Source organism: Protopterus annectens, chromosome 7.part0 (genome assembly GCF_019279795.1).
Source record: "Protopterus annectens isolate FY-2018-M chromosome 7.part0, PAN1.0, whole genome shotgun sequence".
NCBI classification, from domain to species: domain Eukaryota; kingdom Metazoa; phylum Chordata; order Ceratodontiformes; family Protopteridae; genus Protopterus; species Protopterus annectens.
Window position 1 is genome coordinate 1,387,092,258 of NC_056739.1, and position 19,894 is coordinate 1,387,112,151.

At 40.1% G+C, this 19,894-nt stretch overlaps 1 protein-coding gene across 1 annotated transcript in view; it reads right to left on the reverse strand.

The window, feature by feature from the left end:
• The window catches only part of FOXP1 (forkhead box P1), a 5,351,121-nt gene that overhangs the window by 297,684 nt on the left and 5,033,543 nt on the right, over positions 1-19,894 (reverse strand). The gene's annotated exons all lie outside the window — the stretch shown is intronic.

A 19,894-nucleotide genomic window follows, 5' to 3' on the forward strand; every position in this document is an offset into this window, starting at 1 on the left:
TCAAAATGCATGCGCTCGAAACACTCCTCAGTGTGGAGAACGTCGACATCTGTGCAGTACCTGAAACTTGGTTCAAGGCTCCACAGAGCACGCCAGCACTACCGGGCTATAACTCATAACACACATTTTGGCCACAGAACATGGACCGAAACACAAAAGGAGAGGGTGTATCCATATTCATCAAGGATACCTACACCGTCAGGTTAGTGGTGCAGCATGATACCTCTGAGATCATCCATGTGCAACTAACATCAGGCAAATATGCAATGCAAATTGTGGCCTATTACAGATCACCCTCCATGACCCAGGACCACCACTCCGCCTTTCTGGAGACACTGGAAAACATGAAGGGCCTACCGAACACCCTGATATTGGGCGATTTCAATTACCCTACTGTTAATTGGGAAAACTACTCAAGTACAAACTCCCAGGTCCAGCGCTTCCTGGAGTTTATCAAGTCAAATGCCCTGGATCAGCTGGTAAACTCCCCTACCACAGGTGAAAACATATTGGACCTGGTCATCACCAACATGGGCGACAGGTGTTCTGCACCGGAGGTCAACCCATCACTGGTTAGATCAGACCATAAACTAATCACTCTGGATGTCCACACCACACCACCACCCCTAACCAAGGAAACCACAGTGAAAAACTTTTCTATAGCAAACTTCACCTCACTTAAGACAGAGGTGGTAAGTTTCACAGCCCCCACGCTAAAGGATAACAGTGTCCAAGATGCAGGAACCTTTACAAATGCACTCTATGAGCACCTACAAGGATGTGTAGGTCATGCCATCCCTAGCAAAACCAAGACTTACTCCCCTAAGAGAAGGAAACCAGTCTGGTGGAACCCTGGCATAAACAGGCTATACAATAGAAGGAGGAAACTAGTTCAGAAAAAAAGCAAATCCGAAGAAGGAAAGACATCCCTGATCAGTATCAGTAAGAAACTAAGGTCCCTCATAAAATCATCCAAGGCTAACTTTGAAAGAAAAATAGCCAAGGATTCAAAAGATAACTACAAAGCCTTCTTTAGCTATGTCAAGAATCTAAGTGGCAACTTGCAGACATGCCCTGAGCTAGTGCAAAATAGCAGAAAATATACTGAACCTACTGATATTGCCAACATTCTGGCAGATAGATTCAGTGCAAACTTCACCCCCCCTCTCACCCCCAAAAGAGCCCACAACAATACCGGAAAAGTGTAGTGTCCCGGAAATCACAGACGCACAGGTGAAAACAGCCCTTTCAAAAACCAAAAGCACAGCGTCAATGGGGCCAGATGGTGCCCCAGGCTGCGTCTTGCACGAACTACAGAACAAACTAAGCCCCAACCCAAACATACTGTTTAACCTCAGCCTCTCCACAGGCTACGTGCCCACAGAATAGCGCACAGCAATGGTTATTCCTCTCCAGAAAAGAGGGGCCACAACTGACCCTGGTAACTATCGCCCCATAAGCCTGACTAGCCTGGTCTGCAAGGCTATGGAGCGCATCATCATGGAACTCATTAACAAAGACATTGGGAACCTCCAAACACTTGACCTGACCCAGTTTGGCTTTGTTAAGGGCAGATCATGCCTACTAAACCCGGCTGACTTCTTCGAGACAGTCACCAAGGTCATAGATAAGGGGAAGGTGGTTCACACAGCCTACTTTGACCTCGCCAAGGTTTTTGACACCATTCCCGACTCAGGAATTATAGAAAAACTCACCAGCCTGAACATAAACCCCTACGTCACAAGATGGGTTGTCAACTGGTTTACAGACAGAACTCACACGGTAAGAATAGTGGGCTCCAGGTCCGACTTTAAACCAGTCACAAGTGCTGTCCCACAAGGCTAGGTCCTGGGACCCCTACTGTTCGGCATCAACTACCCAAACATAGATTGGGTACATTATTCTAGCCCTAATACCCTAGCCCAAAGGCTCCTGGAATTCATAAATTCAAATGCACTGGAACAACTAGTCACCTCTCCCACTAGGGGAGATAATATACTAGACCTGATCATCACAAACATGGGGACAAAATGCTCCACACCAGAAGTATACCCCTCACTAGTGAGATCTGACCACAAACTAATCACCCTGGATATACATATCCCACCTCCACCCCCAGCACAAAAGACCACAGTGAAAAACTTCTCAAAAGCAGACTTCACTCTTCTTAAGACGGAGATGGTATCCTTTAAGCCCACTGTGCCAGTGGATACCACATCCCACAATGCCGAATCCTTCACAAATGCTTTCTATGGACATATCCAAGAATGCATGGATCATGCAATCCCAATCAAATCCAAGTCCCTCCCCACCAAATGTAAGCGTCCTGTCTGGTGGACCTCAGCCATAAACAAATTGTATAACAAAAGAAGGAAGCTACTGCACGTCAGAGCGAAATCCCACGAAGAGAAGACGTCTCTGATCAACATTAGCAGAAAACTACGTTCTCTCATAAAAACATCCAAGGCAAACTTTGAGAGAAAAATCGCTAAGGACACTAAAGATAACCACAAAGCCTTCTTCAGCTATGTTAGAAACATGGGCGGAAACCCTCAGATATGCTCAGAGTTGGTTCACAACAACAAAAAATACACTGAACCCACAGATATTGCTAACATTCTGGCTGACAGGGTCAGTGCAAATTTCTCACCTCCTTCACCCCCAAAAGAAGAAATACTTATCCCAGCTGAATGTAATCTCCCTGTCATCTCAGATTTCTAAGTGAGAACCGCCCTAAACAAAGCAAAAAACACAGCATCAATGGGACCTGATGGTATCCCGGGGTGCGTGTTACGTGAACTCCAAGAGGAGCTAAACCCACACATAAAAATGCTATTTAACCTTAGCCTTACTTCGGGATATGTACCTGTACACTGGCGTACAGCAACAGTGGTCCCACTCCACAAGGGGGGTGCCTCTACAGACCCTGGAAACTACCGCCCCATAAGCTTAACTAGCCTGGTATGCAAAGCTATGGAAAGAATCATTATGGAACTCATAAACAGAGACATAGGGGACCTACAGACACTTGACCCCACCCAGTTCGGCTTTGTGAAGGGCAGATCCTGCCTTTTAAACCTGGTTGACTTTTTCGAAACAGTCACTAGAGCCATTGATGAGGGCAAAGCAGTCCATACAGCATACCTGGACTTGGCTAAGGCCTTCGACACAATACCGCACTCAGGTATCATAGATAAGCTAAACAGCTTAAAAGTAAACCCTTATGTCACTAGATGGGTTGCAAACTAGCTAAAGGACATAACCCATAAAGTTAAAATCGCTGGAGCAATGTCAGACTCAAAGCCAGTCACAAGTGGTGTCCCACAGGGATCTGTCCTGGGACCCCTCTTGTTCGGCATTTATTTCTCAGATGTTAAAGCAAACATGGGAGGGCTGTGGCTGACAAAGTTCGCAGATGACTGCAAACTAGGCGCCATAGTCAATACACCAGCAGACACACACATCCTACAAAAAGGCCTCACTGAAACGGACAACTGGTGCCGTAGTCACGGCCTTAAACTAAATGCCAAAAATGTATAGTCATCCCTTTTGGAAAAAACAAAGTACCCACAAATTATCACATAGACAGAAACCCACTGAGTACAGAAAAAGTAATCAGAGACCTAGGGACCCAAGTAGACAGCGACCTCTCATTTGACACCCACGTTGCCAAAGTGGTTAGAAAAACATTCTACCTTGCACACCTCATCATGAAGGGATTCACATCCAGATCCAAAGATGTCATTGTACCCCTATATTCCTCCCTCATCAGACCCATGATTGAGTACAATGCCCCATTTGGTATGTACCTCACCCGGCACTTGCAACAGCTGGAGAGACCACAAAAGTACCTCACCAAAAGGATCAAGGGTCTCCAACATATGTCTTATTCCGCCAGACTAAAGAAACTTCAGCTCTATTCAGTAGCATACCGCCTGCTCAGAGGTGATCTCTGCCTAATGTACAAGGCCATGTCCAATCAGGATTTGATGGACATGCTCCACCTCAAAAAATCCAAATCCATCAGGACCACGAGGGCTAAAGACTTAAACCTCGGCACAAGTATGAATAGGACATGCTGGAGGGATAGATTCATAACCCAGAGGCTTCCCATGCTTTGGAACAGGATCCCAGTTCGTATTAGGCAGAGCCCCTCACTAACTCTCTTCAAGAGAAATCTTGATGAGTGGATGGGAGATCGAAAGTTTACCCCAGGGGTCACATCTGTGTCACTGCTAGACAGGGGCACAGTAAACTAATTCTATTATATAAGGGGACCTTCATTGTGTCACTACTAGACAGAGGCACAGTATTCTAGACTTATTCTGTACATTTTTGTACCATTTCATGGGGTGGCAAAAGCCACATCACTATGGCTAGGCTTACAAATGCCCCAGGGCAGATAGCCTAGCACTATACTATGAAACTATGAAACTATATACTTCTCAGAAGTACTGGCAAACACAGGAGGACTATGGCTAACCAAGTTCACCAATGACTGCAAATTGGGAGCCATAATTGACTCTCCGGCTGACACGGACATTCTCCAAAAAGGCCTTACTGAGACGGACACCTGGTGTCAAAGTCATGGTCTCAAGCTAAATGCCAAAAAATGCATAGTCATCCCGTTTGGGGAAAACAAAACACCCATGAATTACCACATAGGTGGCAGTCCCCTTAATACAGAAGAGGTAAATATTGCCAAAGTAGTTAGGAAATTCTTCTATGTAGCCCATGTAATTACTAAAGGGTTTGCATCTAGAAATAAAGAGGTTACAGCGCCCCTCTACTCGTCACTAATCAGACCCATCATAGAGTGCAATGCCCCATTTGGAATGAACCTCACAAGACATTTCCAACAGCTGGAAAGACCACAAAAGTATCACACCAAGAGGATTACTGGCCTCAAACATATGTCCTATGCAGCCTGACTGGAAAAATTCCGGCTGTACTCAGTGGCATATCGCTTACTCAGAGGTGATCTCTGCCTGACTTTCAAAGCCATATCCAACTCAGAATTGATGGACATGCTCCACCTAAAGAAATCCAAGTCACTGCGAGCCACTCGCTCTAGTGAGCTAAACCTCGCCACAACAATAAATAGAACATGCTGGAGGGATAAATTCCTGTCACAGAGACTCCCCTTGCTTTGGAACAAAATTCCTAACTACATTAGGCAGATCGCCTCACTAACACTTTTCAAGAGAAACCTTGACGAGTGGATGAGTAACAGAAAATACACCCCTGGGATCACTTCATTGGCTCTTCTTGACAGAGGCTCAGTTAATTAATCAATGGGGCGGCGAAAGCTGACGCACTCTGGCTAGGCTTATAAATGCCCTCGGGCAGATAGCCTAGTACCTACCTATGAATGTATATTACTAACTTCTTTAATAAACATAGTACACCCACACCCCATACAGCAGTAAGAGATGCATACAATGCTATTTCTACCTTCTCACTTGCCACAACTCCTACCAGTATGACAAAAAATACTAAAAAAAAAAATCAAACCCTCATTTGCACAGCAGTCTTCCAGTAGAATATCTCAAAACAGCTGCAGATGTCATTGCACACACAGAGTCTATATTTATAAACTGTGTTTCCAAGAAGCTATAGTCCCAAAACTCTGGAAACAATCCTACATTATTCCTTTTCATAATGGTAGCAAATCTCAAGAGCTGGCAAACGACAGACCTAGAGTCATTCTGCCCTCACCTAAAATACTTGAAAAATATCTTCATTTACAGTTGACTGACTACCTAACAGAGAACAAATTACTTTCCATAACACAGCATGGATTTAGGGAAAGGCCACAGCACAGAAACAACATTACTAACTTTCGTAAACTATGTTCATGAAAGACAAAATGGTTGCATCCCTATGGCTAAACCTATCCAAAGCATTTAATAAGGTTTCATATTTGGTGTTACCCTAGACTCTAGGAACTTGGCCTTACAAACAATAGAGTCAATCTAGTTTTAAAGTTACCTAAGACACTGGACACAGTGCTGTACCACTCAGCAACATTAGGTGTACCACAAGGTTCAATATTAATACCATTACTGTTTAATATATCTATAAATACAATGTATACAGACTGTATAATCCTATATGCAAACAATTTAAGACTGTGTGCAGCTTCTTTGGTTAAACAGCTCCAAGAATACCTACAGCATTCCTTCACAAAGTTAAAAAATGGCAACAGCAATTTAAACTAGTCCTAAATTTAAAGAAAGCCAAGCTTATGGCAATTTCATCTCCAACCCAGTAATTAAACTATTGTGACTTAAACATATAATTTGATAATACTACAAGAACTAAGCTAGTAGAAACACAAAACTTCTGGTTACAATAACTGACCACAGATTCAGTCAGCATATCCATTGAGCTATGCAAACAACAACCACAAGCTAGGACTCTTTTATTAATCCAAACCTTTTACATCAGTCCATGCATGCAAGACCACAGCACAAACCTAGCTACTACCTTACTTTCTGTATGCCCTCATTAGATTTGATTAACCTATAGTCCCATTCAGCAAGCCAAGCTGTAGCAATTGTATAAAATGACTGCAAAGTTTGCAAGTAACCATATTAAGTAAACACATCACTATCTTGCACTTCAGTCCCTTAACTGGCTGGAGCTCCCTAATCTGTTAGCCTGCATTCACATTAAGACAGCCTACACCATCCTCTATAGCCCAGACATTTGCCCTGCCTCCAGCCACTTATTAAAATGGTACTCGTCCCACAGAGAACTGCTTTCACTGAACACACACTTAGTGCTTACTCAATACTCTAAAAATCACAATAGTGACTGCCTATACTTTGCATATGTTGCTAAACTAAGGAACTTTGTCCCACAAAACGCAGAAACACATAATCTCATCTTCTACTTAAAACCTTTATATACCTGCTAGCAACATAATCCTGAACATGTAACATCCCAGTTATTAACTCCTTCTTATTCTAATCATTTTCCATCTACATTTAAAAATCCCAATGAAATGTTCCACAAAATAATCCTGCCCCTGTACCAGCATCATTAGTAAGTTCCATCCTTTTCTAGAAAAAACAAGTAAGCATCGTGAAGTCCACACACTTTTGTCACCTGTTTACATATTTGAAGTGAATAACTGGTTCAGTGAAACACTGATATGCCTCATCTGCTGTCTGTGTAGCAAAATTTCAATGTGACTTTATGTATAAACTGTAAAATAATGCTCAACATTCTGCAGATATGTGTGACTTTAAGTTGCTTGCAAATACTGCACAGTTGTTGTTGTTTGTCTTTCGGCTTTTCCCGGTTAGAGGTCGTCACAGGGGAACTCCGGTCCGCTAATGATTGGCAGTAGATTTTTACAGTGCCAAGTTGCCAGCTCGACGCCCAACCTTCAACGAAGGCACTGATCGAATGTTAAACTATGTATTTCTCAGCATTCTGTAGTACACTTTTACTGCTGGCTCATGCTAATTGCCTGTGAAAAAGTATGTACTGTGGAGTTTTTCCCTTTGGGCCTTCAATGAAAACAGGCTGCACCCAGTCACACTTTCCTAGTAATCAAAGACAGCCAAACAAATAAATAAATGTGTGCTTCTGAACATGTTTGCAGTGCTCTGCTTGGAAGAAATATCATTCATTTCTTTGTCAGCAATAGGCAGGCATTGGTGGCTTATGGCAGCATTGTAGGAAGTCTGGGTCTGATTCCTTTTCTTAAAGGCTGCTAAGGGGAGGCCCCTGCCTGCTCTACAATGCAATTTCTGATCTTGCTGTTTGAACGTTTATGCCTAGAATGCACTACATGGGGTAACTTGCTACTAAAATGAATATCAATAACTTAAAGTGACAAATACATTACATACCTTCTAAGATTTAGGAGCAAGTTTCTCTTACAATCAGAAGAAGCCAGCTTTTAGCTTTTTTTTCTAAAATAATCCTGATATGTATGTACATGTGAAGTAGAAAATATCAACACAGGGTTCTAGCAACTAAGCTTCTTGAAGACTGATAGGTTGTAATATTGATAACTGAATCTATTCTTAATCCATGTCAAATTGAACATCAGTACTGTACTTCTGTATGCACCCGCTCACAAAGCAAATAAACTTTTCTACTTCTTGGTATGTTAGTAGAATTTTTAGTGATAAAATAAGTACATGGCATGGCCAGTGAAACATGCCTCTATAAAGTTCCACTTTTGCCTAATTTTAAATGTGGTAGAATCATGAGAAATTTCTTCCCTATAAAAGGGACTGGTGCCCATCCAATACCACTTCTGTTTATATGCTTTATTTGTGGCCCATCTTCCTCTGCAAACACTTTTTTTTAATAAACATTTGCCTATTATTTACATCTTTTTCTCATAACTATACAACTCCCTTGTTGCACTTTTACAATTTCTGGCCCCACAACATTTATTTTTACCAAGTGCACAATACTTTCATTTGCTTTTGACTTTAGATATCTGCTCTCTCTAGCTTCCTTTCTGTATTCCCCCTATTGCTTAGCTCTCATTCTGTAGCTTTGTGTTATTCATAATCTTGTACTTACTTTCTCTCTCTTTTTTGTAACAAGAAAGACCATAAAATGAAATTGACAAAAGCCAGATGCAATCTCATGCAAACCATACACCCCTGTAAACATAAACCCAGCTGCAGAAATGGCAACATTTTAGATAAACACGCCTTATTGCTTAAAAACAAGTAGCTTATCTGATCATGTGACAATTTTGCAATATCTTTAGTCAATAAATTCACTACTACCATGAGTAATAGCCACAGCTAATATAACTGTCATGCCCTTACACACTGCTGAAAAGAACACCACTTGTGTGTTCTAATTGCATAAAATAAACATATATTTTTAAACTGTTGATCTAAAAACCAAACCATGATTAGACTTCCATTTAATGAAAAACAATGTTTCAACACTCCTTCTTGTGGGATAAAGCAACACAGACTTTAAACTGAGGCTCATAATGAGAAATATCACTCTTAGTTCATTTGGTAGGATGCTACTGTTTTCCCCATTTAAAACTATAGTCTCTGTAGGCTCCTACTTATTTTACATTAGTTAACTCAGGCTTAACCTAGGAACAAATATTGCTATCATTTTAATGAACTCAGTGTCTGACAGTGCTATCTGTATACAGAAGTGGTCTTAAACTCCCAGAACCAGATGTGGCTCTTGAAATGCATGGCCCATGGAAAATGCTTATGGCCCATGGAAGACATTTGTGATGAAGGTGGCAAGTAGGCAGTTTATTAACAGCAAACCTCTTGGCTTCAGCTGCTGTCCTTTTTTGATTGATGACTGCTCCAATTTTCCCAACTTCATTGTTACTCCCAAATAATTTCTTTTTTTGTTTTTTGTTTTTTTTTTTTGTTAAAAAATTACCACTATTGGAAATCTCACTCTGAAGCATACGACATATTACATTTATTTCCAGATATATGTTGGACAAGTTTGATAGTTTAGAAATAAGTAGAAGCACCATATTACAGAAGTCAGAAGTAAAATATACACTGCACAGTTCTGAATATTATACTTGGCACTCAGGGAAATGATTGATGGTTGTGAAGTAATGCCAGGGTCAGGCTGCAGAAATGCAATGCCACAATGCCACAAGACACTAAGTGTACCACTACACTGGTGTCTCTTAATGGCTGAGATGGATATGGAGCTTGGAATGAATAACTTAAAAATGTACACCCATTCAGCAACACTTAACAAGTATACTGCAAAGCACAAATGGTCACAAGACAGCACTCTATGCTCCACATGACAGGTGAAGAGAAGAGTCAACCAGGAGAGTGACTACAGCTGGCAAAACAGCAAGGTACATTTGCTGAATTAGATGCTGACAGAGTGGGTGCAATACAGAAGGGGTAACAACGTGGAAAAATTAGAACAGTCAATACATTTCAAGGGTATTAAGTGCTTTATTACCTCCTGGATAGCAGTCATTTGTGACAAACTCAGTGCAAAAGTGTACCCTCTCTATTTCTCTCACCCTAAATCTGTTTTGTTTTCTTAATGCTTAAAAAAAAGAACAAGCATAACTGCAGAACATATTCACTGCCTAGTCAGACAGTATGAAAGCTTCAATAAAAATTAAAATATTAAATGCCTGCTGTTGCAAAATGCACACTGCTGGATAAAATACTTAAAAATCGTATGTTTTACTGGAAAGGAATAATAATATACACCAATGCTATCGGATAAATGAATAAGCAATCTATTTACCTAAAAAAAATTAAACAGAACATTCTGATTTATTTTAGCATGTCTGAGTGAACTTAAATCCATTTGGCAAAATAGCTAAATACTGATTAAAATCTCATTTCTTGATGCAGACAGAGTTGTTACTGTAGTAAAGTAATACAATGTAAGGGTCTTCACAGCTTATTCTGAAATATAATTGCTTGCTGGGAAGTTCAGTTTTTATAACAACTGATTATTACATGCAATTAGAAATCAGTGAAGCATTCATGAATATGGTTAACAATACATTTCCAAAAAGACAGAAATATTTAAAAATTTTCAATTATAAATTACATGCACATGCATGCGGGTGCTTGCAAGCGGACACACACATATACACAGACACACAAGCTTTCTGCTTTATTATTCCAAACAAATAAAAGCTCTATTTCAGTACTCTTACTTATTTAGCAAAAATGCAAGGAAAAGTACACATGTTTAATTTAAAAAGAATGTGTACTGGCACATTCTTAATTCTATATTAATGAGTTACTGCACTCTACAAGGTAAACAGATGTGGAGACCCCAATCTTTTTGAAGATTACAGTGAAAAGATGCATGCATTTAAAACTATGAAGTCCTCAATACTGAAGCAGTTGTTAAGTGTACTACTGTTGTGTAGCTGTTTATGAACAGACAGTATATTTTATAACCATTTCTGAAGGATGGATACTACATCACAGTTCAAAACTTCTCTGAAACCATTTCACCTCTTATATGCAGCATCAAAGGTACATCTCCCACATGTATTTACAAAAATGAAAACAGGCACCAATGGAGGTGAAATGAATAATTCTAAATACTGAAAATGGAAACAACAGCTAGATTTATTCAATACATAAACGCAAACATTACATGGCGTTTTCATCTACCGGACTTCATCAGATGTAACAAATTTGATCTATGCTGTACCAAGTTGTTTCTTGGTTTTCCTGGGCACTGTACCTCAATTTTGGTAGGATTATTGGCCACATGTATGTATATTACATTTAAATCTGAACCAAAGATCAGATCAGAACATGTCCATTTTTTAACAGATTTGTAAAATAAAACACAAATCATATGACTGCACCTTATCAGAAAGTGAACAAGGTTACCTGACACTTCAACTTAGGTAAGCCTCACAATTCTCCAGTGCAGGCAACTGTTAGATCAGATGTAACACATATGCAGAATGTCTTGTCATGTGGCACAAAAAAGCCATCCTTTGTGCTTTATGTCACCAGCCACCCAGGCCAACAATCCCACAAAAGTGTCTGCTCTCACTTTGAAGACATGACTTCCTACTATATATATTTCTTGACTATGAGAACAGAAGGGTTTGTCAAAGAAAGTAAGATACTATCTCAGGAAATTAAACACCTAGAGGGCAGATGTAAAACGTGGATTAGGTCCACTTGAACCACTGCTTACTGGAATGTCCTATGCCTTTCTCCAAAGGCAGCAGAGATGTACCTAAGGTGGGGCGAAGGAAGCAGCTGCCTCGTACACAGGGTCAAACTGCTGACTGGTACTCCCATTCATTTCCCTACCATCACTTCTGAATGGGACCGCCATGGGTTGGAGGACCAATGAAATTCCTCTCTACTTTGGCCAACAAACATTCCTCAGTACAGGAAAATGACATCAAACACTGCAAGCTTGAGTTCTACCAGTAAGCCTTCAATGGGAGACTCAAGAGCTTGTGTCATACAGGGTATGTTGTTGCATCAGCAGGGACATTGTGATACTGGAAAAGCTGGTCAGCAAGAGGGGCACCTCTCCTAATCTTCACAGCATCAACAGCCAGTGAAGTTTGCAAGCTTAATCAAGCATTACCTAAAGGTGGTAGCCTTACCAAGGAAGTCTCTCCTATCTCCTCATCACTGTCAGCCAATTATGCCTAAAGGCTTGATCTCTTGCTATTCAAAAACAAGACTATGACAAATCAGGGACTAGAAGTCACTGCTGAAACTAAATTTGAAAGTAATGCTGGTTGATAGCTGACGTCTAACTCTACTACCCCTTCCCTTTGGTTGGTTCTGAAACAGGATCATGTGAGTGACTTCCCCTATACTAGCTACCCTCCAAAGTCACTATCCTACCTACCATAGACAGGTGTACACTTCTCCCAGGCAATAAAAGCAGTGTTACTGAAAGTTCTGGCTCATGACTCGACAACTGCAGAACACCTTAACAAACCTTACAAGGAAACATGTTAGGATTGTGCTCTGAAATGGATGGGGAGCAGAAAAAACAGCTGGGGACATAGGAGCTGTGTGTGTCCTATTAGCCTGATGAGCAAAGTTATGACATGCACGACAGGGAGGAAAACAAAAGACAGACATTTCAAGAATTATGGCAAACTAGGGACACCAAAAGAGGACATCTTGACAATTACCTACTACAGACTGCCTTAGAAATCACAGTACAGCCAATGAGACTAAGGCAAAACCAAAACCTGGAGATGAAGTAGGTGTACTAGGTAAGTGTTGGGGTGGGGTGGGGGCATAGGAGAAAAGACAAAGAAAATGGTATGGTGCACAGTGAGCATACAGTGGAATCTTACTGGAAGAAGATAACAGAGCCAGTGAAAAAAGGGATCTATACTGGCTTGTGTCAAACACAGCAGAGTCATAACTACCTGAATTGGTGCCCAAGATGGTTTGCCCCAAATGCCCCTTTAACCTAAAGTAAAGGACAAAGCAAAATCTTCTACTCCTCTAAACTGTAGCAAATCAGAGTTTAGCTAGCTCCTTGCAGCAATTGCAGAGGCAGCCAGGCATTAACACACACACACTAATTCATTCAACAGCCATGAGGCTATCCAAATGCAACTAATCATTCAAATAGCTGCAGTCGGGCAGTATTTCAGCTGCAGCCATGATATCACCCAACTACAGTTATTTGAATGAATGCTGGTACAGCACTTCTATCCAAACTTTACTGATTGTGCCCCATTTGCCCCACCATATCTACCATCTTGAAAAATAGGAAATAGCATCTAATAGGATCTGACAGCAGAAGGGAAGCAGAACTTGGAAGGATCGTTTCAATGATGGTCAATACTTACATTTAATAAAAATTAACATTACTGGCTATAAGGTTTAATCAGCTCTGTTCTGACTTTGCTCCGTGTTATAGTCCTTTCTTACATTTTTTTAATATATAACCCTGTGTGAATCAGTGCACTACTACTAGACAAATGCTGTTTAAATAGTTTCATGGCACCTCTGAGCATTACTCAACTACCCTGAAATGTTCTGAAGGCAGCGGCACTCTCTCTCTTTTTATGACCCTTACAGAACAAGCAGCTCTTCTGCTGAGCTTAAAGGGCCGCTGAAGACAGCAACATGAAAAAATGTACTCTTATTTTGTAATGAAATTCTAAACAATCCAAGCCTGCCTGCCGCACAGCTACTTATTTTTAATTATATTTAGTTTAAAACCATGAATATCCATGTATGAGCAGACGTAATGACAGGTGTGATCTTGTTTTCCTAGAAAGCTATTTATTGCCCACAATGCACTGTGAGGGCATATCTGATGAGTTTACACTGCTCATCTTTCCTGTCAGATCCCTAGTCCATTCACTTGCAACAGAAGCAGTGAGAATTACTGCTAAGTCTGAGAATCCTCAGTAAAAGTGCCAGTGATTGGTGTGCAGTAACTAGCACATACTTGTTTACTACACATTACAAAATATGTAAACATTTCATGCAGAGATGTAAAGAAACAGCTACAATATCAATATTTTTAAAAGGTGAAATTTTATGAGTTTGTCTTCCTCCCTCCCTCCTTCCCCAAGTCATTCACAGAATCCTATTTTCTTGTTTACAAAGTTCAGTTAACTGCCATTAGACTATAAAAAGCTCAACTGGTTTATTCCCTAAGGGAGGGAAAGAATGCAGTTATCGCTGACAATGCCCAGCAAATAAGGTGCATATTTTTAACATGAACAGCTTAACAAAAATGAGTTGTAGATGGCATGCAATGTATGCTTTCTTTTTAAGAAACTTTTAAATGTGGCAGATGAAATAATATAAGAGCAAGGGAGACAAACTCTTAAAGAAAGTATACTGAGATGTTATTCAGGCTCAGCCATTTGCTAGTCTGACAGACTAAAAGCCTTGTCCATCTATTGTGTCCTACAGATTCATAAGGGATGATCTCTGCTTGTCCTTCTATGCCATGAATGACTCAGCACTCTTTGAGCTCCTTCACTTAAACATAATTAATGGTAAAGCAAATACCCTTGCTAGAAGGCTAAACCTATACATCAATACCACCAAATGGCACAACAGGTACCTAACCCACTCCTGAAAGGGTCTATATTACATGACCGAAACCTTAGGTTATCGAACACCTAAAGGTCGATCACAAAGTATCAAACTCTTAAGATCGAAAACAGACGTTTCCACACAGGGAAACAATGCCGGAAGCCAAATAAAAAAAAATTTATAAACAGAAATAAAGTGGCGGGCTTCGCCCCCACAACCTCTAACTAAATATATCAACTATGAGATCACTCTACAGCTGAGAAAGAACAAAATCCACATAACGGCTAAATGACTCATTTCCCTGTGTGGAAACAGCCTTTCGCAATTTTCAGACTTCGACATTTTGTGATTGACCTTTAGGTGTTTGATAACCTAAGGTTTCAATCACGTTAATAGGGAACCCTTCTGAAATAGGATGCCCTTGCATATGAAGCAGGGTAGTTGCCTAGCAACCTTTAAAACCATTCCAGATGACTGGGCAATTGCAAATCATCACCTGGGATATACAAGGAAAATCTACTTAATGGGTTACGTATTTAGTTTTCCACCAGTACTGAGTGATGTGGCCAAGTTTCTTGACGGTCTCTTTGGTCACAAGCTCAGTATGAACACACAAACCTACACTGAGGAAGCATATTACAACAGAAATGCTAAAAATTGGAAGAAATTGCAGAGTCATTTTTTTATAATAAGTAGAAGTGTGGGGATTATTCTGTAGGGAGTAAATACACTCTGAGTAGAAGAAATGCGTTCAGTGTATAGTTATCCATTAAACTCAATGTGCCACAGTCTCACAAACCATGAGGAGACAAAGAATAAAAACCATCATCTCCAACCTATGCAACTCACACCTTTGGAAATCCCAGTCAGCTCATGGATGCTGCATGGTTTCAGAATTTAAACTTATTCTGCCATTACTAAATCAATGTCAGTGTTATGAGTCAAGCTCCATTGTTACGGGCCATTGGTATTACAATGGCCCTTTATGTATTCCTCTTCTTAAATGAATGTACTACTTAATTTGTTAATTGAGCACACATATAATTTGCTAAGCACAGACATTAGCTAGCTGAACTTATTATAACTGCATGACACATTCTCCAACTAACCTGATATGTTAGTAAAAACACAGACCACAGCCAGCACTCGAATCCAGCAAAAGTCAAAATGTAAACCACACAGAAAACATAGAAGGATCCAAGGACAGCAAGGAATTCCAGTATAACTCTTTCCTTTAATATAAGACCACCAAATACGTAAGCGGTTTCGTCGCAAAGCTACTTCATCAGATGTGTTGCTTGCAAAACACCTTTACTGCTTGCTGCTTTTCTCTTGGCTGACTATGATCAGCCATGTGACTGTTAACCACACTAATCAAGTGGTGCACACTTTTTCTTTGTCTCAAACTTTCTCTGAGTCTGAAAATGGTCCGTGGAGATTAGTGCTGTACCCCAGAAAACAAATGCAAATAAAAAAAAAAAACTATGGCTATTTTATTCATACTGAAATACCATGTCCAGGTTTCTCTAATAACAAAACAATTACGGTGCAAATACCATCATTTCCTTTGTGATCAACTAACTTGTGCTAGTAAGGACAAAGGGTCTCTTCTGTGTCAAAACGTGTCACAGGGTATGGCTGCACCTAAAAGACAAAGCTATCTGTTTTGTTAACTGGGTTGCTCATCTGGGCTGAGGTCCATGTTCAGTTACAGCCACAGGGCACTATCTGGTTAAGTGGCTTGTTCAGTGTCATGCAAATGACAAACAGTGACTGAGGGGATCAAACCCAGAACAAGAAGCTGGAACTTGGCAGCAGCTCGCAGCATTAATCCTGTTTGCAAAAACTGATAAGACTACTACTTCTAAACAAGGATAAAATACTGTAAGGTTTGCTCCATTTGAAATGTGTATCTGAAGCTTTTCCAAATGTAACAAATTCCAGGCTTCTGAATACTGTCACATTAATTTTACTACACTGACACACCAGACTGCGTGCAGTTCTGCAGACTGAGAAAGGCAACATGCAATTCTGCAAATTTCAAGCCACATTAAAATAAATCTTTACTTATTTGTTCTGGATGCAAATAATATTGTATAACATTCTTTCAGATCACAGTGTCCTTTTTTTGAGAGGGGGGCATAATTTTTTCAGTAGCCAGTACAAGATGCATTAAACTATCCAAGTAAAATGCAAGCAGGCAAAGCTGAATTCTGATAAACACTGAATGTTCCTCACTGCATAGGGAATGTATCCTGACAAGTTTTGATCTGAGTTTTGGCATCCGCCTCACAAATCATGCTGTAATGTTTCTTCCTTCAAAAGTGCTGAATATTGATAAATATCTCCACACACCACAGCAGGGATGTCGGTCTCCACTGGCACTCTAAACCTAACTGTGTTTTTTCCTCCTCTGCACTCAAGGGTTTACCCTGAATGATTTAATTATAATTTTCCTTGTGTAAGACAAATTAAAGAGGAGAGTAGGAGTGTCGTGCCAAATCAGATTATTTATCTCCTTAACAGACTGCTACACTCCAAACCCCAGAGCTGCTGCTTTCACTGATGGATGCTGGGAAGAATGTGGGACACAAACTATGTGCCTACTTGTAAATATACCAAAGGCCTGAACCGAACATTTACATCACTAGTGTGCATATCGCCTAAACATCAGTATCTAGTCAATGTAATGCAGACTTTTAGAACTCATATGTATGTATCCTTTTGAACAGCAGACACTGTCTCCTCTAAGCTAGCCAGACACAATGTCTTCCTATCCAACAAGGCTCTGAATAATCAAGCACTTAAACAAGCCTCTGAAACTGATTAGCAAATCACAAGGTTAAGCTATACAAATACACAGGGCGCTTATATGCAAGTGATCAGAAGTACAGCATGTGAATCTTTACAAATAGAAATGGGATTCAGGAGTTGAACGTTTCACAGATGTGGCCAAAATCTGCTGCCCGCTACAGGTGATATCAGTTTTGGTAATTTGTGTGCATTAACAGAAGCACACTTCTAGGAATTTCTGCTATCAGTTATCAGTCTGTTTCATGTGACAGCACTGTTTGCTCCTGGAGTTATCTCCCTTTCTAATGAAATGGATTGGTGTGCAGCTAAACAAGTTTCACGTGTCACATAAAATCTAAGCAGGCACCACGACGCCTGACAAGGCTGCAACTAAAACCTTAAGTGCATCAGTAGGCATCCTTCCTCACATAGTCTCCTGCCCTGCATATGAACATGTAATTTAATCACTCTGCAGCAAATGGATGGCAAGCATTACTTACATCACACAGTGAAAAAAAGCATCAGCAATGTGCATGCTATACTACTCAAACCTGCTTAGCTTCACCTTTAATCACTTCCCACCTGACAGTCCACTCCAGCTTTAAGGCATGTAAAAACATGTTAATCCAATAAGGTAAATAAATAAAAACAGCACATCTCAAATAATGCAACACTGACGTTCTGGTACTATGAGCACATTGCCTGTACAACAACTGACAGATGAAGTAGCAGCTTTGCATCCCGTAATTGGTAAAACAAGTATTTTCTGATACTGTGTGCACTCTGGTAAAAGTTCACTCATCTCCAAGTCTGAAACATTGCTATACAAGCCACACATCACATAGATCTCTCTGCAACCTATCTTAATAAAATGTGGTTCTGAAAGGAACAGCAAAGCATCTGCATTACTTGTGCACATTTTAAAAGGAGGACTAGGAATAATTGCAATTTCAAGCCACTTTCTAAAGAGAAACTGTAATCAGACATTTTGATAAAAACTACTGAAAAATACGAAACACAAAAAACCTGGAAACCAAACACAGAAAGGATCCAAATAGTGCGAGTGGAAAACACCAAAAATATGCCAGGAATACATGCCACAGGACAACTCCAAACTTTGGAGTTGTCCTGTGGCATGTATTCCTGGCATATTTTTGGCGTTTTCCACTCGCACTATTTAGATCCTTTCTGTGTTTATTTTGATAAAAACTAGTAAGTGCGGTTTTCTCTGTACATATGCAGACTATCATGGGTGTACTTTCTAAAAGCAGAAAAAATACTGACAGGACTAAATCTGCAGCTGATTACTCTCTAATTACTCCTGGCAGACTACCTTATTAAAACTTACAACAGCAGCACATTTCAAAATAGTTCAGGTGTTCAATTATTGTACTAAAATATGATTTTCATGCTTTCAGAGTCACTACTCATCTCTCTTTTTGTACAACAGACCCCATTTGGGCAGCTGTCTCTTGATATGGGGAGGAGGGGCACAAAAATGGCTCACAACTCAGTATTTGAAACACTGTATATGATATAAAATAACAGAAACAATTTAAAATTTTACAACATTGAGTCTTTCCTTTTGGCAATAAAAAGTGAAACTCAATCATTTGCTATAGGTTAAGTAATGATTTTCAGGAAATGTCACATTTCTGCAAAAAAGGTCCAGTCTGGTTTCTGAAAAGGTAGCAAGGGTATTTCAATAATGTAAATCAAACAAGCACATCACTGAAAAAAAGATCTCAAACCTATACAATGTAAGTTAAATTTTAGATTACTGGCAACGATACTTGACTGTTCAACTGCAGGGCATACGAGAATGCAAAGATATTCTGTTAAGTTCGACACTTAGGGCAAAAGCTTCTAGCTAAAAAAATTACCAGTTCTTGCATAGCAGAAATGCGTCATATTTTCACACGTAAGGCTGTAGTTAACCTTAAATGTCCAATAAAAAGTGAAACTCAATCATTTGCTATAGGTTAAGTAATGATGCCAGTAATGCTAGGAGTCTGAAAGCAAATAGGTGATATGAAGGGGTTAAAACATACAAGTCACGAAAGTCCCACAGCCTAAAACAGGTGAAAAACAATTACCTGAAGATACTTCCATCGTAACGATAGTGCTAATACGAATAACAGGACCGCTTAAGATTAAAGTCAAAATGTCACTTGGTGACTTGTAACAAATATGCACTGGTCACTAGAGAGATTCATGCTGCAGACAATCCTGTCACCAAGGACTACAATGCCCAGCAAGGCGAGGACAGTTCATTTTAAGGACTGCTCTGACCTACTACAGGAGACTGGAAAATTTGTCCCAGCTACTACCAAATGTGACTACATAACAGTGAGTTATACAGCAACTCATGGCTTAAAACAAGCTATGCATATCAGGCAAAAAATGCATACATAGTGAACAAGCATGCCATCTCCAATATTTGTAGGATACCAGGCTTCTTCCAGCTAACACTGTCTCCCTCCTGCCCTACAACTTTACGAAAACCCCTCTAATCAAGTTCTCAATAAACAGCCACATTCAAAAAAGCAAGTTTAGGACTCTTATAACATTTAAGT